Source organism: Giraffa tippelskirchi, chromosome 5, assembly GCF_054371585.1.
Source record: "Giraffa tippelskirchi isolate mGirTip1 chromosome 5, T2T-mGirTip1v1.2.pri, whole genome shotgun sequence".
Taxonomy (NCBI): domain Eukaryota; kingdom Metazoa; phylum Chordata; class Mammalia; order Artiodactyla; family Giraffidae; genus Giraffa; species Giraffa tippelskirchi.
This window is the reverse complement of record NC_137279.1, coordinates 15,988,787-16,015,164: the sequence shown is the minus strand read 5'-3', so window position 1 is coordinate 16,015,164 and position 26,378 is coordinate 15,988,787. Positions and strand designations below refer to the sequence as shown.

At 45.6% G+C, this 26,378-nt stretch overlaps 1 protein-coding gene and 1 long non-coding RNA gene across 30 annotated transcripts in view; one reads left to right on the top strand and one right to left on the bottom strand.

Annotated features, from left to right (window-relative positions):
* The window catches only part of NMNAT2 (nicotinamide nucleotide adenylyltransferase 2), a 208,432-nt gene that overhangs the window by 67,037 nt on the left and 115,017 nt on the right, over positions 1-26,378 (bottom strand). The window lies entirely within an intron of this gene.
* Positions 6,865-7,834, top strand: LOC145506908 (uncharacterized). The gene is made up of 2 exons (XR_014054437.1): positions 6,865-7,242; positions 7,641-7,834. It is a non-coding gene; the product is annotated as an uncharacterized LOC145506908 (long non-coding RNA).

Sequence of the window (26,378 nt, the reverse complement as noted above, 5' to 3'; positions counted from 1 at the left end):
TTGCCCACAGTGACAGGTGGATTCTCACCACTGTGCCACCTGGGAAGCCAGTATATTGTATACGAGGCAGCATTTGTTGGAAATAGTGCCCTCTCTGATCCTCTTTCCTCCCACTTGAGGGAACAGGTTTTTCACAGCAGCACCAGCTTCGCATGCTGGGCCCTGGCTCTGCGTGTTGGAATTTCATTCACCTCCTTGGGTGGCCGCCATGGTCCAGACCTCAGAGCCTCCCTCCGGTCCTGGCTAGTGGTCACCCAGGATTCTGGCACTGCTAATCACTAGACAGGTGTGGATTTCATAAATGTTACCTGATCCATACATTTTAACAAGAGCCCCCAGGCATCTCTCCCTGGAAAAGTGACTCTAAAATGGGAATTTCAGTAACCTGTGTCAAGGTGGGGCAGCTCTTTCTGGAAATTGGGGCCCTTGGGTCTTATCTCAAAAGTAGCAGCCACAGGGCTGTGTGGCCAGGCTGGTCAGCCCTTCAACTACACACAGTCGTCCCAGGTTCACCCTGCATCTCTCAGCCCCATATTCCCAACCCCAGCATTAGCCTGACCCCTGGTTTTCTAAAAACTCTGATTCCCCAGCCCTTACCACCTGCAATCAACTCACCTTCAGTCTCTGGAAGCAGAGAAGCCCTGCTAGGGGTTGACTCAGTTTCCCTACCTTTCATTAACCCCAGAAATTTTGTCACTCGTCAAGGGACGGTCCTCTGCCCAAGTCAATGCTAAGAGTTATTCAAAGAGTCTTGACTAGTGTCCAAAAATAATTCTTTTAATTAGTATCAACTGTGAGCTGGATATTCTGCTAAGTACAAGAGATACAAACAGAGCACCTGGTGTGGGCGAGAGATACGTAATAGACAAGCACAGTAAGTGTTGTAAGAGTCATGACAACAGGCCAGGCTTCCGAGTGTTGAATATGTGCCCAGCGCTGTGCTACAGGCTTTACAATCATTCTTTTAATGACAGAGGTAAGCTCCTCGAGCTATGCGAGCTGAGTTCCACTGACAGTGGGGAATTGAGCCGCTAATCCCAGGCACTGGGCCCAGGTTAGCCCAGTTTCTGCCTCACCTACCCTGCAGGCCCCAGGACCCCAGCCCTGGATCCCAAGAGCTCCCCTCACTCTGACTTTCTTGGGCCTTTTGGTCCCCCGTCGTGAAGCTCTCCTACCTATCTGCAGACGCTAGCCCGGACTGTGAGAGAAGAGCCCGGGTCAGATGGAGAATCAGGGTGTCTTTGGAGCTGGCTTCTTACTTGGTGGGGGTGGGGGTGGTGGGTGCGTGCAGAGGCGATGCCCACAGGAAAGGAGCATTTGGGCTGAGTTCTGTGTTTTGAAGCCATGTCAGTTCTGGAAGATTTATTCCTGCTTGATTTTGGAATTCCAAAACCGGAGCGAGGTCATCTTGCTTTTCTTGAGAAAGGAAATCCCCCAAAGAGAGTGGAAGGGGAGGAATTTTTGAGGGCGGGGCGCCTCCTGAACAGCAAAGGGTTTGGGGAAAGAGAGGGCAGCAGAATACAACCCAGCCTCCTCCCCCTGGGAAAAGGCCTAAGTCCGTCTTGCCTTGGGTGAGCCTGAGGCCGCGGGCTCCATCTGCCGAGACCTTGTAGATATACACACACCACTAAACGAGCCCCAAACTGCTGATCTCTACTTTTACCTTCACTGGACTTCCTAAAATCAGATGCAGGAACAGAGAGTGTTGGTGATCCAGACACAGAACAGTGTGGTCTGGGGTCCGGGTGCCTGGGGCAGGAAGGAGGGAAGGGCTAAGAAGTGGAAAACTGCTAAGCATTTTTTTTTTTTCATAATTTTTGTTTTGGCTGCACTGGGTCTTCATTGCTTTGCATGGGCTTTCTCTAGTTGTCGTGAGCAAGGGCTACTCTTCGCTGCAGTGTGTGGGCTCTAGGGCACACAGGCTGCAATAGTTGCACATGGGCTCAGTAGTTGCAGTGCATGGGCTTTGTTGCTCCGAGGCATGTGGAATCTTCCCAGACCAAGGATCAAACCCATGTCCCCTGCATTGGCAGGCATATTTTTAGCTATTGTGCCACCAGGGCAAGTCCAAGATTTTTTAAATATTTATTTGTATTTATTTGGCTGTGCCAGAAAATGTTGCCACATGCCAGATCTCTTAGTTGTGGCATGTAGGATTTAATTCCCTGACCAGGGATCGAACCTGGGTCCCCTTACATTGGGAGTCTTAGCCAATGGACCATCAGGGAAGTCCTCTGCTAAGGATTTTTAAAATCACCTTTTTGTTGTTACTGTTTATTTTATCATCACATCTGCTCTACTGGGACAGGTATCATTAAGCACAATTTACAAATGAGAAGCTAAGGACTTGCTTTAAGTGTCAGAGTCAGGAATCACATCAAGTCTGGACTCAGAAGTCCATGCACTGGGACACAGGTGTGTGAGCATCTCTACACGATATGACCATGCCTGAAACTGGTTGGCGGCTCTGGATTTTAGTTGACTCACTTAGAAAATATTTGCTCTGCTTCCTTTCATTCCACCAGCATGGAGCGTCTACTATTATGTGCCAGTGCACTAGGCTGAGTGCCAGGAATGCAAGGATCTACAAAATCAAAGTCCTGCCAAGAGTAGTTTATATACCAGTGTGGAAGAAAGACTCATCCACAGATCATCTCAGTGCAATGTCGACATGCCCAGGTGGTACTAAAGTTTAGATGAGATGATACATGCAAGCACTGAGCAAAGCCAAGGGTTACCCTGATTTCCCCGAGGCTGAGCCAGCTCTCTTGGGAGCAGAAAGAGAAACAAGAATAGGATGGGAAACTCTTCTAGAGAATCTCAAAGCAATCCTTCCCTCTCAGCAGTGCCTCCGTCCACCTAGAATGGTGACAGGGCCATCCTCTTCTTCCCTTTTTCCTTCCTTCCTTTCTTTCTTCTACTGTTCTATGAGTGTTCAGAGAGGTCCTTGGTGGAGGGACCCATCCGACAAGAGTAAGCAACCGGGGAACTTCTCAGCTGGGGAGCTGAGGATGGTATACAACCTAAGAAGACCTCAGAGGGAGTTTTCCACCATCTGCTCTGTCTTTGAGCGTCTGCGATGTGAACGAGTTCCCATGCTCTCACATTTTCCTGGATATGTCCCAATGTGATGGGAAAATCATTACTCATCTCTAATAACAGCCCCTCCTCTTCTCTGCCTATCATGGAGAATTCTGGGACAACACTGTATTCTCTGCTGAATTGGGGTAAAGGGAAAGGAGGGAATTTAGAGAAACCAGACAGGGTAGATTGATTTCCTCTGGAAAGTAACTCTTTGTGTTACTGGCGGAAGAGAAATAAAAAGACCCTGAAAGTGAGATGAGAAGAAAAGAAAAATGTGAGCATTCTGGGCTTAGGGAGAATTTCAGGAGTGTGGAGAGAGGTGATGGTACTTGAGAGAGAGAATTGTATTTGAAATGTACATGGTGAGACAGATTTTTTAAAAGTGTTGCTCTATTTTGAGCTGAACGCAGTTTTGGTATTCTTTGAGGGATTTCAGCTGAGACTAAGATTTCTTTGTGAATTACTTTTTGTCTATCTGACAGTTGTTTCTCTGAGTGTATCACCGTGTCAGGACTGGGTCACGAGGCAGCCTTGCTTTCTGTGAGTTACACCAGTGTTCACAGAATTCAATCTGAAGTCATCAGTTCTAAGCTCTTCATTTTATTACAGATAAAGACACAGAGAAAAGCCAGATAGATCTCAGTTCCTTGTTTCGCGCCTAATTTCCTAACAAGGCAGTGGAACTGCCCCTGTCCTTCTACTACTGAAAGATAATGAGGGGAGACTGGCAAGCAGAGGAGAAAAGGGAGAGCAGAGAGAGAGAAACTATCTCCCTGCATTACTTTCATTGGTACATCCCATCGGAGCCACCTTCACGCTGCCAGGCTGTGCTAGTCCTCTCTCTCTGCCATATTTTAAGCTACGTGGCTTTGGGAAAGTCATCTCCTATCTGAGCCTTAGTTTGAAATTGGATTGGATTAATAAGAACAACTCACCTGCAGGGTAGCTGGGAATTTCGAATGAGAGTATCTAAGTTGTAATTTGACCTGTAAACTACAAGTTGTGATGTGATGAAACAGACATGTCCATCCCTTCATCCCACCAAAGAGAATCCTTTAATTTCAACCTAATTCCACAAACCTCTTTCTCCACACTAAAAAAATGATGCATTCATTCCTCCTAGGAGAGAGGTCAAATCAAAATAAAAGGTTGAGAGAGAGGGGAAAGTTCAGAGGCTGGGGTAGAAGAGTTTATCTAGGGGAGAGGTTTGAGAATGTTGGTGCCAGAGCAGCTTTAGGGTGAAAACTATCTGAATAGAAAAAGAAATAAAATTTTAATTAATCTTGCTGGGACCATACATTTGAGTGCCTTTAACATCCCAGACTCTTGAGAGTCCCCTGGACAGCAAGGAGATCAAACCAGTCCATCCTAAAGGAAACCAACCCTGAATATTCATTGGAAGGACTGATGCTGAAGCTGAAACTCCAATACTTTGGCCACCTGATGAGAACAGCCCACTCATTGGAAAAGACACTGATGCTGGGAAAGGTTGAAGGCAGGAGAAGAAGGTGACAACAGCGGATGAGATGGTTCGATGGCATCACCGACTCAGCAGACGTGAGTTTGAACAAGCTCCGGAAGATAGTGAAGGACAGGGAAGCCATGGTTTGCAATCCATGGGGTCACAAAGAGTCAGACACAACTTAGCGACTGAACAACAACAACATCCTTGACGATAAAGATGGAATTTCTTTTAAACTATAAGTAAATGTGGAACTGAGTTTTCTGAATATGATGGCCCTCTGAGATTGTACTATCTGGGTTTATGTAGGGTATGAACATGAGGGATTACAGTAGCATATGCCTGAGAAACCTTTGAGGGAAGAACACGTCCAAGCGTGTGGTCCCAGGTCTCCTTAGACCTGAGTCCAGTGGGCCTTGACCTCTGCTCCATCAAGCTCCTGTGCTGCACCCACAGCCTTGGAGCTCAGGGAACCACTGCCACCATCTAGGGTGAGGCTGCTCCTTCTCATCTAGAAAGATCCCCTCCACCTCCTCCAGCTGGGCAGATTGCTCCCTCCTCCTGCCCTTATTCCTCATGAGCTGGACTTGTCCCAAGCACTGTCCCCAGCTGGGAGCTCTCACCTGTCAGCAGACTAAGGAGAGTCTACAGAGGGAGCAGCAGCAGCTATCAGGGGATCACAGAACCACAACCTGGGACTCCAGGGCCCCTGGAGCGGCCACTTGGAGACGAAACTCTTCTTATACAAATCATGGGATGAAATTTTCAAGACCACACAGGGAAGTCTAAGCCCTCCCTGAGCACTTGAGACTATTTAGTGTCCATTCTCACGATTTTAGCTTCCCTGATGGCTCAGTGGTAAAGAATCCACCAGCAATGCAGGAGACCCGGGTTCTACTCCTGGGTTGGGAAGATCCCCTGGAGAAGGAAATGGCAACCCACTCCAGTATTCTTGCCTGGAAAGTCCCACGGACAGAGGAGCCTGGTGGGCTACAGTCTGTGAGGTCGCAAGAGTTGGACACGACTTAGTGATTAAACCACCAACCAGCACACTCACAATTTTAAAAACCATATGTCTGCTGGCACCTCCCAAATATCTATCACTTTGCAGACTTTGCCTCTGAGCTCTAATCTCAGAAATCTAATTATCTGCTTGACATCTCTCCCTTGACTGTGTCTCACAAGCATCTCAAACTTGATGCATACAACAGTAGATTCTTTGAAGTCATCCCCAAATCTGAGCCACCAACACTCCCCACCTGCTCCCTCCCTGCAACAATGACACTGCCCAGGACCTAGATGCTGAAGCCAGAAACCAGGGAGGTATCTTTGGTTCCTCCCTCTCCCTTAATTCCCATATCTGATCCATCAACAGCCTCTAAAACCCACCAGCATCTTTCCATCTCCATTGTCCCCACCACACCCCAAGTGACCCTTCTCTCCTGTCTGTATGACTGGGGCATGGAGCTTAGAAGAGAAGGGGGTTGAAAAGGAGGTACTGTATTTTTTTAAATTAATTTTTATTGAAATATAATTGCTTTATAAAGTTTTGTTAGTTTCTACTGTACAGCGAAATGAATCAGTCATTCATATACATATTTCTCCTTGCTTTTGGACTTCGTTCCATTCAGGTCACCATAGTGCATTAAGTAGAGTTCTCTGCGCTCTGTATCATGTTCTCATTAGTTATCTACTTTGTGCTCAGTCGCTCAGTCATGTCGAACTCTTTGTGGCCCCATGGACTGTAGCCCACCAGGCTCCTCTGCCATGGAATTTTCCAGGCAAGAATACTAGAGTGGGGTGCCATTTTCTACTCCAGGGGATCTTCCTGGAGTAGAATCTTTCAGGGATTGAACCTGTGTCTCCTGCATTGGCAGGCAGATTCTTTATCACTAGTGCCACCTGGGAAGCCCTATCTATTTTGTACATAGTATTAATACTGTATATGTGTCAATCTCAGTCTCTACATTCATCCCTTGGTATCCATATATCTGTTCTCTATGTCTATGTCTCTATTTCTGCTTTGTAAATAAGGATCATCTATACCATTTTGCTAGATTTCACATACATGCATTAATATATGGTATTTGTTTTTCTCTTTCTGACTTACTTCACTCTGTATGACATTCTCTAGGTTCATCCATGTCTCTACAAATGACCCAATTTCTTTTTTATGGCTGAGCAATACTCCATGGGAAAGGGAGCACTTTAAACACAAGGATAGAGCCTTGCTCCCTCTGCCACACCCCTCAGTACTGTTGTGTGAGGTCACAATTGGAAGTTTGAAAATATGAGAATGGAAATAACTTGGCTCTACTGCCCTCTGCAACTTGGGGGGGAGACAGAGGGAGACAGCACTGACAAGGGGTACCCTGTTAATGCAGATGAGCAGATCTAGGCAGAGAGAGGGCCTGAGATACTGCCTTCCCCACTAATGTCCCCCTGCCCCACTCCGTTATCTTGGCTTCCTAGAAGATGGGGAGTAGATCTGATAAACAAAGGTTATCTAGGAATCAAGAGCTTAGGGGCCTGATAGGGGATCATCAAAAAGGGGACAAGAGGCCCCAGAGTGGGAAGCTTCAGGCTGGATGACCCAACTGGAAACCAAGGACGGGGCACAGTGGTAAGAGTTGAGATGAGGGCAGATTCCTCAGCAGTCACTTCCTGTTGCCTGGGGCAAGAGGACAAATGAAAAGGTACATGCAAACAGCAGATACCAGCCAGGGTGGGTCAGAGGACTCTCCTCCAACACCGGGAAAGCTAGAACAAGCCCCTTGGAATTTTGAGCAAATTCAGAGAGAAAGGGAGAAGGAAAAGGAGGGAAAGACTTCTTTCCTTTTTTAAAATTTACTCTTTTTATTTACTTTTGGCTGTGCTGGGTCTTCATTGCTGTGTGTGGGCTTTCTCTAGTTTCAGCTAGTGGGGGCTTCTCTCTAGTTGCGGCGGGAGGGCTTCTCATTGACTTCTCTTGCTGCGGAGCACAGGCTTTATGCCAGTGGCTCAGTAGTTGCACCTCATGGGTGTAGTTGCTCCGTTACATGTGGGATCTTAGTTCCCGGACCAGGGATCTAACCCTTGTCCCCTGAATTGGCAGGTGGATTCTTAACCACTGGACCACCAAGCAAGTCTGAGGGGAAGAATTCTGAAACCGCTGAAAGAGTGTTCAAGAGAGTCTCAGAACTTACTGTCATCTGCATCATAGTACTCCTGCACAAGGAGGAAGTGGACTCTCAGTAGCTGAGTTTCATCATAGGAAAATAAACAAAATTAAGTGTTTGCAGTGGGAAATTTTACACTGGTGAAATGTGGGTCCAATCATAGTTTCCTTTACTTAAAATAATCCAGCCCCCTTGCTCTGAGCCCTAAGGTCCTACATGGCCTGGCTTCTACCCTCTTACCAGCCTTATTTCAAACTTCTCGTCCTAGACCACTAAATGCCAGCTTCCCTGGCTTTCTTTGAGTTCCTCCAATACTCTAAGCCTTTTCCTGCCTTTGGATGTGTGCTCTATCGTCCCTCCTCTTTTTTGATCATTCAAAAAGACTTCACCTTCTCAGGGACGTCTTCTCCGGCTACTTTCTAAATGATTCTCTTTATGCCATTCTCTGCCTCTGCACTGGGTTTCACATTCCTCACATAGTGCTTCTTTCATCCTTTCTTTTTCCTTTCTTTCTTTGTCTATTTCGCTTTTGTTTTTGAATTTTGGCTGTGCTAGATCTTCAATTGCAGTGTGCAGGCTTTCTCTAGCTGTCATGCATGTGGACTTCTCTAGCTGCAGCGCATGTATGTGGGCTTGGTTGCCCTGCAGTATGTGGGATTTTTAGTTCCCCAACCAGGGATGGAACCAGCATCCCCAGCACTGCAAGATGGATTCTTAACCACTGGACCACCACGGAAGTCTCCTCTTTCTTTCTCTCTTGAGTTATAATTAACATACAATATTTTATTACTTTCAAGTGTATAACATAGTGATTCAATGTTTTTATATATTATGAAATGATTACTATAATATGACCAGTTACTGTCTGTCACCATACAATGTCACTCCAGTGTTACTGACAGCATTCCCCATGTTGCATGTTGTATCCTCTTGACTTATCTATGACTGGAAATTTATAATTCTGATTCCCTTTCACCTACCCCTCCCCTCTAGCAACCACCAGTTTGTTCTCCGTATCTGTGTCTGTTCCTATTTTGTTTGGTTTGGTTTTAGGATTCCACACTGAAGTGAAACAATAGTTTGTCTTTCTTTATCTGAATTCGCCTAACATACTACCCTCCAGGCCCATCCATGTTATAATACATGGCAAAATTTCATTAGGCTGAATAATATGAATATTGCAAACATTTTATTTATATGTGTATATATATATTCTTTATCCATTCATCTGTTGATGGACATTTAGAATGTTTCCATATCTTAGATATTGTGAATAACGCTGCTATGCACATCAGTTCAGTTCAGTCGCTCAGTCATGTCCGACTCTTTGCGACCCCGTGAATCACAGCACGCCAGGCCTCCCTCTCCATCACCAACACCCGGAGTTTACCCAAACCCACGTCCATTGAGTCGGTGATGCCATCCAACCATCTCATCCTCTGTCGTCCCCTTCTCCTCCTGCCCCCAGTCCTTCCCAGCATTAGGGTCTTTTCCAACGAGTCAACTCTTCCCATGAGTTGGCCAAAGTATTGGAGTGGTTATGTATGGATGTGAGAGTTGGACGGTGAAGAAAGCTGAGCACCGAAGAATTGATGCTATGCACATAGGAGTGCATTTTTCTTTTTAACTTAGTGCTTTCAAATTTTCTTTGGCTAAATACCCAAAAGTGAATTGCTGGATCATGTGGTAGTTTTTATTTTTTTTAACTTTTTGAGGCTCCTCTATACTGTTTTCCATTGTGACTGTACGAATTTACATGCCCACCAACAGTGTAGGAGGGTTTGCTTTTCTCCACCTCCTCACCAGCACTTTTTTCTGTGCCACTGTCTTTCTTTCTGGCTTGTTGCCTTTCTCCCCACTAGGGAAAGTCTTGGCCTAGAGTCTCTGCACCTGCCGTCCCTCCACAAGAACTCCCCAAAGACAGAGACTTAGACGTTCCTTCCATCATCATTATGTACAAAGCTCCTGGCACTGCGTGTAGTAGGTACTTGATAAATCTCTGTTGACCCAATGACTCTCTGAGCCCCTAGAACACACCGAGTGTCTAATGTAGGGTAAATGTGGGTTCAACGACTGTGGTCCAACCGAGATGTCCCTGAGGTTACCCAGGAATCACAAGTCACACCATGTCCCCTCTCTGGATACAGAGTATGTGACTAGGGGCACCTGGCTCAGGGGTTCCCATCTCACCGTCATTCATCTGGACCCACTGGAGGGAACACCTAACTGACTTTCCAGGTGAGAAATGTGAGGCCCATTGAGATGACTGACTCTCCAGTTACTTAGAGATAGAACTGGACTCAGTGTCTCAGCCTCTGACTCCTGGTCAGTGCTGTTTCTCCCACATCAGGCAACTTTATCCTAAATTCAATTTCTTCCTTAGTGTAAGTAAAGGAATTTTATTCCCTCTCCTTCAATAAAATGCCAACATGGCCAGCTTGTAAAGAGACTAAAATTCATGAATACTCTGGAGAGATACATACATTTATCTGCATGAAAAAAAGGAAAAGTGTCATGTTCTTTAAGGGACTCAGGGAAATCTTTAAGGTTTTCTTTAAACTACTTTAATGCTTTGATGGTTTGAAGAAAGCATATCAGAAATCTCTGGAGAAAATGGCTAAATGGGCCTAAGGTATTATACCTGGGCTGGAGCTGCTTTAAATAAAACCTCCTTTCATCTCGTATTGTTTCCTGAATAGAGCAAAACAGATAAGCCTATTGTTACTATTTTGGTTTTTTTAATGTAATTTCAATGTGCTTCGGATAGTAACAGAGCCATCACCTTTACTCCCCTCACACTCAAATAATAGTTAAATGATGGGTATAACGAACATCAGCTCCACCTGGGAAGTCTGTTTTATTTCTTCACTACTTGCCCAGCATATATTACAATTCTTCACATGTAGCAGGTGCTCAAAAAAGACGTGGATAAAAATTTATTGACCATCTGCTATAGCCTGGGTACCCAGCCTGTGTGCTGATGGTCAGAGGTAGACCAAAGAGACACATGTCCCTGCCCTCATGGAGCCTGGAGAAGGGAGACAGACAAGATAGGTCTTTATTTTAAAGCATACACACAAACACACAAAGAAATACACATTGAGAAAAAAGTCATGAACATAATGAACAGAATGCAGTAATCAGGCACACACAAAACAGGCGAACAAAGCTACTTAGACATGGTTGTCAGGGAAGGTATATTGGAGAAAATAATTTTTCTTTGAGGCATGAATGAAGAGGAGGGGCAAGGGCAGAGACTCAGAGGTTTAGCACTCCAAGTGGAGGTCCAGCAGGTACGAAGTCTCTAGGACAGGATGAAGTGTGATGTGCTCTAGACCATGAAGGGTCTGGCATCACTGCAGTGGTTCAGCAGGCGACGGTCATGTTGGGTGTGAAGTCATTGATGGGATTTAAGAAAGGGAGTGACATGATCTCACTTATGTTTTAAGAAAAGCACTCTGGGCTATGAGGAGAAAGGATTGAGAAGCTAGAGGACCAGTATTGCAACAGATGAGGTGGAAGTGGGTGAGGGAGATATTAATAGATGGAAAGGAGACAATTGGCTCAAGGTACTTGGAAGAAAAATGACCAGGTTAGCTGCAAATTTGGCTCTGGGGATTAGGGTAGAGCTGAGATAGCCAGGAGGATGGGAAAAGACTGCGGAAGGACCAAGATAAGGAGAAGAACAGAATCAGTCTGTGATCGTATTCAATAGGGCTTCCCTGGTGGCTCAGTGGTAAAGAATCTGCCTGCAGTGTGGGAGACCTGGGTTCAATGGCTGGGTTGGGAAGATATCCTGGAGAAGGGTAAGTCTACCCACTCCAGTATTCTGGCCTGGAGAACTCCACGGATTGTATATAGTCCATGAGGTTGCAAAGAGTTGGACACAACTGAGCGACTTTCACTTTCATATTCAATAAGGGTAAAAGGGTTGGAATGACCATACCCTTACCATTTCCCAGTAGTGTTCATAGCTTGATCTTTCCCATAACAGGAAAACAGAGACAAAAATCAGTGAGATTTCAGTTCATATGTGAGCTATGAAGATGGGTTGGCACAAGAATGACCCATCTAGCAAACCTAATAAACCATATTTCCCTGCAGTTCTTCTTACTAGCTGAGTTGATAGTTCATAGTATATTAGGTGTTCTTGCCTGGAGAATCCCAGAGACGGTAGAGCCTGTTGGGCTGCCGTCTATGGGGTCGCACAGAGTCGGACACGACTGAAGCGACTTAGCAGCAGCAGCAGTATATCAGGGCCTTGCACGGTTGGTGTTTCAATAGCTCTTTCCAATTTGAATATGTGCACGTGCCACAGAGACTAGTATTTCCCAGAATCATTTAGCATGGAGTGGGTGGCAGGGTGAGTGGCCAAAGAAGAGAGGGATGTTCATTTAAGGCAACACAGAGCTCTCTGTGCCCCCAAACCAGGTGATTTCTTGGTGTACAAGGACATTCATGAATCACTTGGGCAGACCTCTTGGGAGTGGTGCCTGAAGAACGGAAAATAAAAATAGTGTTTTTGGCTGTTGGTTTTTTTCTTTTGTCCCGGGAGGCTCCTGCTTTCCCTGGCTGCTCCTCCCAGCCCCCATCTGCTCGCTGGCTCCCCCCAGCTTTCAGAGGAGCTGGTACTGAACACTAACTACCCTTTCTCACTTGACATCTTCTCCTGCAGCGCAAGCTACTTTCTTGCCAAATCTCTAGGTCGGTGGCTCATCAGAAGTCAGCTGCCCCCGTGGCTTCCAGGGCAAGCAGGGAGGGTGCTGCAGCCAGTGCTCAGGGCCAGAGAGGAAGGTGTCATGTGAGGGGCTCATCATCCGGTCCCAGAACTGAAGACCCCACAGCTCCGCAGCTGGACCCCAGCCACTCAGACCAAGCTGGCAGGTCCCTGAAGAAGGTGAGGAGCCAGAAATACCACAGGACAGGACCCTGGCTTCCTCCCCATCCAGCCACCCCATCCTGACTCCCTTCCAGAAACTGGAGGGGCTGTGCTTTCTTTGGACATAGTCTGAGGCTGAGATCAGCAAAATCTGGACCCTTTTGAGAGCATTCCAAAAAAAGCCTCTGCTGTGCTCAACTAAAGGCTAAAGAGCCTTTCTAGGAGGTCCTCTTCTCTGATTCACCAGCTCTGCCTCCCCGCCATTCTGCTGATGTCCTTGGGCAGTGGCCCTCTGTCCTGGAGCCTTTCTCAGAAAGAAGGAGATCAATGCAAAGCCCCGGGCAGCCCCTGCAGTGAGCCGGCATGGCCAGAGCTGGGCAATCCTCAGTTTGTTCTCAGAGCTAGCCGCCCTCCCAGATCTGGCCTAGGTGACTTGTCCCCGGGTGCCCTGCCTACTGTCCTTCCCAGTCCCAACACTTAGTGCTGTTGGCATGATCTTCTGCAGTAGCGGAAGTCTGCCTCCTGCAAGGGAGATCTTACGGAACGTCTGCCCAACTTATACTGACCCAAGGACCCCCAGGGACAGGAAGCTGGCTGCTGTCTTATGAAATGGGACCCTACATTCTGACTCCACTCATGGTTGATTGAATGAGACAAGCCAATAGGAATCTTTATCCTGTTATTAGGATTAGAGGCGAGAGAGACAGAAAAACACAGAGACAGAGAGATTTGGTCCTTTCGTGAAGCTGTGGTTGGCCTTTCTCCACTGTGACTCTTGAGATGCAGAGGCAGCAAGTCAGCAGAAAGAATGAACAATGAGTCGGATACACAGAAAGAGGCACGGTGAGAGATAAAAATACTTCAAAGATTCCCCACAGCCTTCCAGATTTGGGTTTCTAGCCTTCCTGAGGCTCATTCTTGCCCACAGGGGTTCATGACTATTCAAATAAAGTCCCTCTTCCCCCTAAAGTGATTTCTCTCCCCACCACCAACATAGACTGAAGCAATAATAAAGCTATTATATTTATTTAATTCTAACACACACCATCAATTTGAATAATACTTGTGTGTCTGTCTGTTTATGTGTGTGTGTTGGGGGAGAAACACAACATTAAAAATAAATATTGTCTGTATGACTTATTCCAATTTCAAAAATGTTCAACATGAAAAGCATGCATCTTACATTGAGGAAATAGAACACTTATACAGTCTCTGGTCCTGACTCTTAATTAGGTAAAACGGTCCATTTAAATCCAATTAAATTGTGTATGTCTCCAAGTCATTAAGGAGTAGCTGGAATCTATGTGTTATCATTTACACGAGAGCCACTTGGGTTAGCGTTTAGCTGGTCAGGAATAGCCTTAGGCAGTTTCCTACAGACCCTGCCATGGGGATCATAACCCTGATCATAACTGTGGGACTCGTTATGGATCATAATCATAAGAGGATCTCCCTGTTAAGAACATTATCCAAGCTCTTATTGTCGCTATCATGGAGGGACACAGTCAGAGACCACATTAAGCTGTCCATTTTTCCCAGGGAGGCTGCCCACCCACTGCCTTTTTGCAGAGTGTGTTCACTTTCCTCGCTGCCTCCAACTTCCTCTGGCAACCCCCAAGATGAGGTCCAGACGGAGGCAGGAATGGGTTGGCCCAAGCATCACTGAGCACTCTATGGAAGCCTTGCAAACACTCAATCTTAGAGTGGTTTGGAAGCCACCAAATCCCCTGCCTCCTCTGCCAGATGCAGCAAGTTTGAGCAAGTTGCATAGGGTCACTTGGCCAGATGGCAGCACAACGCAGACTAGACCCAGGTCCATCGACCTCCCATGCTGGGCTCCACTCACTCTTATCACCACGCTATGCATGCTTGCTAAGTCACTACAGTCGTGTCTGACTATGTGCAACCCCATGGACTGTAGCCCGCCAGGCTCCTCTGTCCGTGGGTTTCTCCAGGCAAGAATACTGGAGTAGGTTGCCATTTCCTGCTCCAAAGGATCTTCCCAACCCAGGGATCGAACCCACGACTCTTACGTCTCCTGCATTGGCAAGCAGGGTTCTTTACCACTAGCACCACCTGGGAAGTCCCACCACCACCACTCCTCTTCCCCCCCAAAGCAGGGAGGCTGGGCATCCAGCAGGGGTACCTGAGATGAAGTCTGAGAAGTGATTAAGAGCATGGAGCTGGAGCCAGAGTGCCCAGGTTCAAATCCCAGCTCCACCACTCCCCGTTGCCTGTGCTCAGCCCAGCTACCTAACAGCTCTATGCCTCAGTCATCCTATCTGTAAAATAGAGATTAAAAACAGTATCTATTGCGTTAGATCATTGTAGCATTATTAAGTTAATGAGTAAAGCATTTTGACCACTGCCTGGCACATGGTACACTCTATATGTATGTTTGCTAAATAAAGTCAAGCAGCCTCTGATGCACCAGGGTCTGAGGAGCTGTCTGAAGGTAGAGGCATCCCAGTCCATCAGGTGGACAGAGGGGCTGTGTTGCAAAAGCGGCCAGGCGCAGACCTGAGGAAAGAAGGACTAGGACGGGTGCCCCATCCCCACTCCTCCCAGAAACCTCCATGTCCTTCTAAGCACACCTTAGCTAGTAGTGTCCCCCCAAGAGCACTGCTGGTGGCAGTGAGGCCGTCTGCTGAGTGGCCAGTTACCTCCACCTCCCGAAGCTGGGCTTGGGAGAGGAGAAGTTTCCAGAGACTCTTGCTGAGAAGACTGTGAGAGCTTCCAGAAGTCTGGGTCCACCTGCTGAAAGCCCTTCAAGTGTGGGGCAGGGTCATAAAAGGAACTCCTACAAAAGGAGGCATTTCTTATTGGGGTTTTTTGTTTGTTTGTTTTTTACCAACTTGCATCTTTAAGGGTTAATTCAAACAGGAACAGTGAGGTGAATTCCATTCCAACTGGCAGCTCTTCTCCCTTCAAGGTCCTCTCAGAGGCTTGTGGAAAATATGCAGAGAAAGGTTTTCACCTCCTTCAGGGCTCAGAGCTCCTCATCCCTGGCTTCATGATCCTAACATCCCCTTCAGATCTTCACACAACCTCTCAGAAATGTGGGAAGAATCTTCTCTGTTTTCTTTCTGAGCGTGTTCTCTCTCTCCCCACCCCCTTTCTTCCTTTCTTCCCTCTCCCCTCACTTTCCCAGGTTTATTCAAGGTCCAGGCTTGATGTTCAGGCAGAGACACCATCTGAGACACAGCTGGGGTCCCCTCCAACCTGAACCTCTCCCAGCAATTCCAGGGAGAAGACAGAGGAAGGTGGAATTGGGGAGGGGCGCAGCGGTGCACTCAGCATTCGCTCTCTCGGTGGAGAAGGCAGCCATCAGTCACAGCTGCTCTCAAAAAATACCCCGCGAAGCCAGAGGAGGGGGCTGCCTCAGGCTGCCAGGCTTGTATTCCAGCTCACAGCTGGGGACTTGAGGAGAAGGAGATCGAGAAGCCTGAAGGGAAGAGGAGGCTGGAGGGGGAGGCGCTAGCAGGGGACCCTGCTGGACAGACAAGAGGAAAGGAAAGGAGATACTGAGGGGCTGAGTGACTGAGGGAAGAGGAGGCAGGCTAGCCCAGGGATGGGCCAAGGGAATTCAGGAGCCAGCCTGGAAGCTAAACACCTGCTTTCTCCTAACAAAAAGCCACTAGGCTTCCTTTAAGAACTGCCTTCCTCTCTGGAAGCCTCTGCTGCCCTCTCTGTGGGGCCCTCCTGCTGCAGCCTCAGGCCTGAGTCCTTCAGAGAGTGAGACACACAAAGCTGGTAATTCAGGGCTCCTCCCCAGGGGGGACACAATCGGCCCCCCCATCCCCACCCCTCCAGGCAACCCTCCCACTCAGCATGCCCACTTTGCATCCCGTTTTAATCCTCCAAACTGAACCAGTGTCCTCAGATGAGAGCTCTGCCAAGGCACCACACGTACCTCTCAGGCCCAGCCTTCTGTTAGAGAACTGCTTATATTTGCAAACAAAGGGCCAGTGGGCCTTTTCTAGAATTTGTATGCAGGGCCCAGATTTACACAGTAACCTACTTTTGTGTTTTCTGATCTCACCAACATGGGATTTTTTTTTTCAGACAACTTTATCTTATCTGTCTGTTGGGGAAGTAATAACCCAAGATACACTGCACACTTAAATTGTAAGAGGCAGGATGTGATATTAATCACTGAGAATACTCAGCTTTAAAAGCACCAAATGCTGACTAAATTAAAGCACTCAGTCATGCAGACCAGACCAAAGGGAGGGGAAACTGAGGGCAACTACAATGGAGACAAGACTTAAAAGGAGCTTTGGGATCTGCCTAAGCGCATGGATTGAACTGAAATGCAAGCAGATGCTGCCACCAGCCAGCCCTGCACTGAGTGGGGAAAAGGGATTCTAAAATGTCAAAAGGGCAGCCTTTGAGTCTGAGCGACAGCATGCTAGCTAAGCCCACGTGGACCCACCCCAGGATCACTCTTAAATTATTCTGGACCAGAAGGAAATTCCACGACTTGCTTGGATCTCACCGTTTCTCTGGGGATGCAAACTCACCATGGAAAATTCCCAGCCTCACCCAGGTCTGGGCACCCTGCCCTGCCACTCTCCCCACTGGTTTCTGGGCCTTGAAAACCTCCGCACATTTTCCCTCATCTTGTTGGTAGCAGTGACAACTATCTACTTGTTGGGAACCAGAAGGTGGTGGCAAACTTGGAGATGATCAAAGGAAGTTGCCCCCAGACCTATGGTATAAGCGTCACTAGGCAGGCCGTCTGTCCTGGCGCAGAACTGGCGCAGATGCATGGGCTCCCACTGTGGAGACCCCAGAGAGAAGGCCTCCACTCATCTGTCCAAATTCCTTTTGAGGGGAAGGAACAAAACCCAGGAGGAGGCCAGTGCCCAGAGAACCCTCCAGGGGGTATTCAGAGTCGGTAAAATAAGTTCTGGCTATCCTAGCACTCAGAGGTGTTACTGAACATTTCTAGATAAACTCAGAGGAAAACTCAAACTGCAGGTGGGTTGAGAAGGTCACCTCTGCTGTGGAGGCAGAATATCAGCTGCCCCAAATGCTGACATCCTAATTCCCAGAACCTGCGCATATGTCACCTTGTATGGCAAAAAGGACTTTGCAGATGCGATTAAGTTAAGGATCCTGAGATGGGGAGATTATCCTTGATTATTCAGGTAGACCCAGAGTAATATCCGGGTCCCTCTAAGAGGGAATGGAGAAGGCAATGGCAACCCACTCCAGTACTCTTGCCTGGAGAATCCCATGGACGGAGGAGCCTGGTGGGCTATAGTCTATGGGGTCGCGAAGAGTCGGACACAACTGAGAGACTTCACTTTCACTTTTCACTTTCATGCACTGGATAAGGAAATGGCAACCCACTCCAGTGTTCTTGCCTGGAGAATCCCAGGTACAGGGGAGCTTGGTGGGCTGCCGTCTATGGGGTCGCACAGAGTCGGACATGACTGATGTGACTTAGCAGGAGCAGCAGCTAAGAGGGAGGCAAGAGGGCCAGAGTCAAAAAGAAGATGTGACAAGGACAGCAAAGGTCGAGCGGGTTCCATTCCTGGTCTGGGAAGACTCCACATGCCTTGGGGTAACTAAGTCGGTGCACCACGAGTGCTGAAGCCCGTGTTCCCTAGAGCCTGTGCTCTGCAGCAAGAAAAGCCACCGCAGTTAGAAGCCCGCAACTAGAGGGTAGCCTCCACTCTCTGCAACTAGAGAAAACTGGCACACAGCAATGAAGACCCAGCTCAGTCATAAATAAAGAAATAAATAAAAATTTTTTAAAAAAGAAAAAGATGGAATGGACAAGGAAACATATTCCCCCACAACTTCTAGAAGAGGAAGCAGCCCACCTGACCCATTTTAGACTTCTGGCCTTCAGAAGTGTAAGTTGATGCATGTATATTGATTTAAACCACTACGTGTGTGGTAATTCATTATAGCAGTGAGAGGAAACCAATACTCTTATAAGCTACTTGACTTCCCCAGGACCCAAACCATTTCTGGGGAAGCCTGAAACATGGCGCCCCTCTTGCCTCACTCCGCAGATGACCTTTGCCCGGTGCTCCCCTCTCCTGACTTATTAATGCTGCCATTCATTCTCTTATTTCCAGCCATGAATACATTTGTTCTCCGCAGCTATCTCAAGGACCCACCAGTGCCATCTCGTGCTCCCAGTAAGAAAGCTGGAAGGAGAAACATGGGTCCCATGGGCTTTGAGGAATGTGCATGGTGCCTTTTCCTCACTGACTGAGGAAGACACTGGGAACGGTCCCTCCAGCAGAAGAGTCAGTCACAAGTCTCCCCACTGGCCTCCCAGGCACACCCAGAGCAATGCATTGCATGTCTGTGTCATGTCGACTGTAGCTGTGTGTCACACGATGCCATCCCTGGGGATGGCCAGGGCCCCGGGCCTCCCCTAGAGGTGTGCTGGAAGGCCACAGATTATGTGTCCTCCCCACCGTCCCACCCATCCCCACCCCAGCTGTCATCTGGGTAATCTGTTTAGACAAATATCCAGAGACCTTTCTTGGCCTTCTATACAGCCTTCTCCAGGGAAAGGGGCTTGTCTCTATGCCCCGCTGCACAGACACAAGCCCATTGCAAGATCCTCTGAGCCCCAGCTGGCATAAGCCACTCTCTCCTGCTCCAACTTTCACACCACAGGCAGCGGCTTTCAGGCCTCAGGGCCGCACCAACCTTTGATATAAACTCTGTTCCATTTCAGCACACTCTGTGCTTCCCACGAAAGCCACATTCAACTGAATTTATTTCACCCCAGAGTCTGTCTGGGCCTTACTGAATAGGTACTGTGGTGGGCAAAAGAACACCCCACCCAGTCTTCCTGGCCCCAACTCAGATGCCCACGGACAGCTGAGCACTGGTGTGTAGGAGGCTCCCAGGGTGCCTTCGGGAGGCGGCTCTGGGCCCACTTCCTGTCTGCTCTGGTCAATGAGTCAGAAATAGGTCACATGTTAAGTGAAGAGAATTGAGGAACTAGAACACAGTTTGGGATTAGGTTATCACATCTCCAAACTCCTCACCATGTTGATTAATAGTAATTATCCAGTGTAACTTCCCAGGCACTTTAGAGATAGATGCCTTCTCATCCAGTTCACTCAACTACTCCATGATTCTAATTCTACTGGGCTTCTGTGAAAAGTCACCAGCTTCAGCCAAAATAACAACAAGCCCCATCCAGGAGTTTTCCTCCTCCTTCTTATTCCTTCTTAAGATCCTGTCTCTGTTAACGCCAGCTCATCCATTCAGGCGCCTAGACAGAAATGTCTGGTAGAAACCACAGGGTTTCATCCTATTCTACATGTGGCTGATCCATCTCCAAGCCCTGGAAAACCAACATCTCTGGCTGCGGATACAGGTGGGAAGGAGACAGCCCTTCAGGCGTGAATGTAAAATCGGAATGAAACACCAAACGTCCACCCACTACCCACCCCTGAGGCGGGTGGTTGGGGGTGAAGGGGCTCTTTTTCTGATCCATGGCTGCTTTTGTTGCAGTCGGGCTTGAAGATGTTTTTGCTCAGGTCATCTCCAGTTACAGCTTGGCTTTGTCTCCTCGGGCTGAACATTTCCCCCATTTAATATGATGCCTTCCTGAAGCTTAAGGAAAAATACAACTTCCCAGAAGGGACACATCTGTTCCTCAGGATGCCTTCTCTGTGACCCAGGGTGAAGTAGATCAACCTTTCTCTGTGCTCCCCTGTTAACACGTGCATGCCTCTTTTTGCAATTATCCCAAGTACTGTCATTTATTTCATTGCATTCTTTCCTATATATGGTTCTTCAACTAGATTGTAGGCTTTTGGAAGTCAGGACCAGATTTATCTTCTAATCTTCATTCTTATTAATGCTTGGCACATTACAGATGCTCATCAATGTTTGCTGGACAATCTCGGAATATAAGAGGCTGGTCTATCCTTTGTACACAGGATGTTCTTGGGAGATGAAGAGGTTTACAAGGAGAGTAGGAGGCAGAGACCTTTAATGGCAAGAGTGTCTAAAGTCTATAAAATTCGTTTCTGGGAAGAACTAAAGTCAAATCAGAAATTACTCTCTGAATTTACGTGATTTCCTCTAATACCAACTTTATTCCCTGGCAACAGACTTTCATGGCTTCCTAAATCAGCACAGTGAACCTCAGCTTGTTGGTTTTTAACCAGAACCTGCACTATTGTGTCACTTAGAGTAGCACCATGATCAAATGTAAGCCTAACGGAGTAGATTAGGAATGAAGCTAGGGAGATGAGATTAAACTTGACAACTATTAACATCATGAGTCATTGTCTCCTCCACTTTTCTTTGAAACCTTACATCAGGCTTCTGTTACACGTGGCAGACTGAATACATGCATTTACTGCCACTCTCTTGAAACCCCACTAAAATGACGTTACAGGAATAAAAAGGTAAAATTGTCAAGAACAGAGAAAGTGGGAGGGGAGACCAAAGATGCCTACACATTTTTGGAAGGTCAAAATACATGCATGAGTGGTAACTGACATGGCAGAGTGAAGAAAGTCAAAACTTAAACGTCTAGAGCTAATTTGCACGATTGAACCTAAGAATGACTCAGGATCTGAGACACCATTATCTTAGAAAGCATGGGGCGGAACAGAGAATGAGTAGAAACTGATATAATGGGCTGTTAGACCTGCACAGCCCCTGGCCTCTGTGTAGCAGGTTTGTTGCCCCTCCTTGACCCTGGTGGGAAATGAGAATATTATTCTCTGGAACAAATGATTCTAAAAGGTTCTAGACTCTGGGAAACTGGACACAGTGAAGGGCAGAAGGAAAGTGCTTTCTGGAACACAAGGGGATTAAGAGGAAATCTCCATGCTGAAGAGTGACATTCGCAGTTCCCTTTCTTATGAGGCTCCCAGAACTCTGGGGGACTGGTTCATGTTCCTCAAGCAGAAGATTGAGGACTCTTCTTTTTTTTTTAAAAAAAACAACGATATTTTTATTTATTACTTTTTAATGATTATTTATTTATTTTTGACTGTGCTGGGTCTTCCCTGCTGCGTGGGTCTTTCTGTAGTTGTGGCAAGCAGGACTACTCTCTAGTTGCAGCTCGCAGACTCTAGAGCACAGGCTCAGGAGTTGTATTGCACAGGCTTAGTTTATTTGCAGAATGTGGATTTTTCCTGTATCAGGGATCGAACCCATGTCTCCTGCAGTGGCAGGTGGATTCTTTAACACTGAGCCACCAGGGAAGCCCAGAAGATTAAGAACTCTTCTTTAGGGAAGCTGATGGGCTCAAGAGAAACATGGATTGATATTGATGGAACCACCTTCGCATATTCCTAAAGCCCACGAGTCAACAGGCTCCATCTGGGACTCAACAAGGCCCAGCTTATGAATGGGCAGTCAAGGATCACCAGTTATTTGAGGAAAGTACTCAGTGTAAAGGCAGAAAATCAAAATAAACAAATAAGGTTGGGGGTGGGGCTCAGAGAAACAGAGGAAATGCAGAAAATAGGGAAAAAAAGTTAAAGATGTAACATCCTCAGAGAGATAAGATCTTGCTTTCATGAAATGAGAAGAAAATTCTATACCAAACAATCATTCATTCATTCATTAGATATTTACTGTGCTCATTTGTGCATGGCACTAGTCTAGGTGCCGGAAATACAGAAACAACACTAAAAGAGAAAACATTTAAACGTCCCTGTCCTCATGGAGCTGTCATTTCAGTGAGAAAGAAAAACAACAAACAAAAAATAAATAAAATACAGTATGTCTTATTATGATATATGCTATGGATGAAAAAAAAAATAGCAGGGAAATAAGTTAGGGAGAGCTAGCAGAAAGGGATTATATGAATTTAATCATGATGATAAGGGAAGACCTGAAGGAGGAGGTGACATTTGAATAAAAAAATGAAGGAGGCTAGGCAGCAAATATGAGAAAGAAAGACTCATACCAATTAAAAATATTATGGCCAAAATTTGAAATTATAAGAAAAGTTAGAAGATTAGGTTGAAGAAATCACATAAAGTAAACCATAAAGACAAATAGCAGTAGGAGAGAGGGAAAAAAAGGTAGAAGGTAAAAAATGAATCCAGGAGTTTCAATCTGACTAAAAGGCTTCCCAGAGACACACACATTTATGGTGTACTAATTCTCAATAAAAGCAAAGGAATAGGGTAAGAAATGTCTTTATAACAGCAACAGTTGGTGCTGAAATTACTAGATAGATGCATAGGGAAAAAAGAACTTCAACTCCTATCTAAACATTCATAAAAAGTTAATCTGACATAAAGTTTAGCATATTTATCTAAATATACAGGCTTAAAACCATAAAGCTTCAAGAAGAAAATTTAAGATAATAAATTTGTAATTTTGCAATAGTCGAAGATTTCTCAGGACAGAAAAAATACTAACTATAACAGAAAAGATGATAAATTGAACTTATGACAGGTCTTAAAACTTCTGCTCATCAAAAGATACTTTTAAGAAAATGAATAGGTAAGCTGACCAACTGGAGAAAATATTTGCAATTTATGTTACCAAGGACTTCTATCTAAAATACATAAAGAACTCCTACAACTCAATAATAAGAAGTTAAACCAATGAAAAGAACATGTATGAAAACTTGAATATATATTGAATGTATATTTTTAAACCTTTTTTTATTTTGAAAATAATTATAGATTATAGGAAGTTGCAAAGAGAGTACAGAAAGGTCCCATGTACTCTTCACTGACTATCCCCCATTAGTTATATTTTACAACACTTTGTAACATTTTGAAGATTGACAATTTAAAAGACTGACAATGCCAAATATTGGTGGTGATGTGGGAAAACTGAAACCTTCATAAATTGCTGATGAGACTGAGAAATGGCTATCACTTTGGAAAACGATTTGAAAGTTCTTTATAAAGTTAAACAGACACGTAACATGTAACTCAGAAATTCTATTCTTAAGTACTTACCAAAGAGAAACAAAATCATATGTCCACAAAAATACTTCTACAAGAATGTTTATAGCAAGTGTATTCACAATAGCCCCAAATCAGAAGCAACCCAAATGTTAATCAACAGATTATATAGTATTCATATAATGGAATAGTACTGAGCAGTAAAAAAGGATAAACTGTGCTACTCCCAAGAACACAAAGGAATCTCAATAACATTATGTTGAGCAAAGAAAGCCAAATGCAAAACAATATATAAAGTATAATTCCACTTACATGAAGTTCAGGAATGCAAAACTAAAATCTGATGATAGAAATCAGAATGATGGCTTTGTATTGAGGCTAAGGATTGCCTGGAAGGGGGCATGAGGAAACTTTCTGGGGAGATGGAAATTGTCTGTATCTTGACTGGGGAGTTAGTTACACAGGTGTATCTATTTATCAAAATTCATTGGACTGTACACTTGAACTTGTCACTCTGTGTAAACTTTACATCTGTTTTCAAAAGTGAAAAGAATGAGGGGAAAAAAGATTTCCACCATGAGAAAAAGAATGAGATAATGAAAGGAAGGAAATAAGGGGAAAAAACACAAATTAAGTTTTTAATTTTTAAATCCTCATATCACTTTTTGATATATTACTTAGTGTTATTATTATGACATAGATAGTATAAACAAAAACCCAAGACATAAAGAGGTAAGTAATTTACTAAAAAAAAAAGTCCTGGATCTAGGTTTTCTTATTACCAATAAACTTAACCACCTCCCCTCTGTGGCAAGAAAAATACCATATGTTTGAGAAGCATCTATAATTGAGAGCTGCCATCAGTCTGTGGGCTATTATAATTATCCCTTCAAGAGTAATGGACCAAGGATTCAGCTGAAGCCTCTCTGTTGGCAACAATCATTTCCTGCTCCATTTTTAAATTCTTAATCACTTAGATACCTTAAGCCATCAATATTCTCTATCCATTTGCACTATTACTGCCATTCTCCAAAGATCTAAATGCCTCGTGGATGATGCTGGAAGATGTCACAAATTAGGCTTCTCTACAGAGAAAGCAGCTGTGCTGTGCTCAGAGGCTTCATGCTCAAGGAATAGGACGGCTGGAGCATGCACACACTGATTCTTTATTTGCTCTCCAAATCTAAGGAATAAACTGGTAGTTCTCTTACTACTGATTTCATCTAGGTCCCCTTCCTGAAGAAAGGTGTATATTCTGCTATATTTAAAATAGATAACCAGCAAGGACCTACTGTATAGCATGGGGAACTCTCCTCAATATTCCTAACAACCTAAATGGGTAGAGTTTGAGAAAGAACAAATATGTGTATATGTATAACCGAAACACTTTGCTGTACACCTGAAGCTAACGCAACATTGCTAATTACCTGTACTCCAATATAAGATTAAAAAAAATTTAAAAAGAAAGTGTATACTGTAAACTACAGAAAATGAAATGTTACAGGATACAGATAGAAGAGTAGGAATACATCTGAAAGCTCATAACCCTGATACAAGTATCAGAACCCTGAATTCGTCAAATGAATAACGACTCATAGGAAAACTGACTGCTATGAGGGTTCTCAGAGATCATTTATTCCAAACGCCCTCTCTTTACACATGAAAAAAATTGAGGTTCATTTTGTGTGCATGTGAAGGTGGAGACGGGGGAAAAGAGAGACAAAGGGAGAGAGGGAGAAGGAGGTGACAATGTGGAAATAGCATTGAAATCTCAATTAGGAAATCTTGTTTTCATGTCCTGGTTTTCACTTGGAAGCACAGTCTTGGCCAAGTGCTTAACTGAACCTCTGGTTCTCTCCGTACAATGACCATAAGAGAATCTGTCCTGATTACTCGCCTGGTTTTAAGAGAATAAAAGAAAAGGTCTGAGAAGCTGTTTTGTCAAGCCTGTATTAATGCTTGTTATTACTATTGCCCGAGTTGGCAAACAGGAAAGTTACAACTAGAAGTCAGGTCTCCAGAGTGTGCTCCGTTCATCTGAAGAGCGCCCCTTGGCTTCTCAGCTGACCTCAGGGAGCTGGGTGTGATTAACCTCGCAGCTTAGGAGGGAGCATCTGGCTTCAGGGGGTTGTGGGGGAGGAGCAGTGGCAGCTGACCGCTAGTGAGACAGTGTGAGCTTGGGAAAGAGCAGAAAGTAACTAGAAACTGTCCCATGTCAGAAGATTTGGCCAGGCAACCTTTTGGAGACTGCCCCACCCCGTCTCAGGCAAAGAAGACAGATGGAGAGGGCAGAGCTGTGAAGACAGAAGGAAATGTCTGCGGGGATCAGGACCAAGGGCCTCTAGGGCCTCTCATTCCCTGCTGGCTGAGTTTGAAGGGTCCCGCCAGTTGCCCCTTCTCCCCCAGCCCTCTGCCAAGGTCCCACGAAGGGCAGGCGCAGCAGCTCCCGGAAATCGCCGCTTTAAATCTTCAGGGATTGACATCCAGAGTACGTGCTTGGAGAGCATTGCTGAATCCCTTTCAGCATTTTTGAAAAGAGTTTAGAGTTAACAGCTTTCCTGTGGGAAGAAGCCCAGCTCAGAGAAACCCTGGATGCAAATCCTGAGCCATCATTCACAAGCCGAAAGTCCCTGGGTAACAGATTCACCTTGTCTGAACTCCAACGTCCTCCTGCTTACAGTTGGGATAATAACAATAACTTCTTTTCTTTTTTCAATTTTATTTTATTTATTTGATTTTTAAAAAACTTTTTGGCCATGCTGCAAAGCATGTGGGATCTTAATTCCCTGACCAGGAATCGAACCCCCCACCCCTCCCCACATTGGAAGCGTGGAGTCTTAACCCACTGGACGGCCAGGGAAGTCCCAACAATATCTTCTTCATAGAATTATCATGAGGAAGGTAATGATAATGGTTAG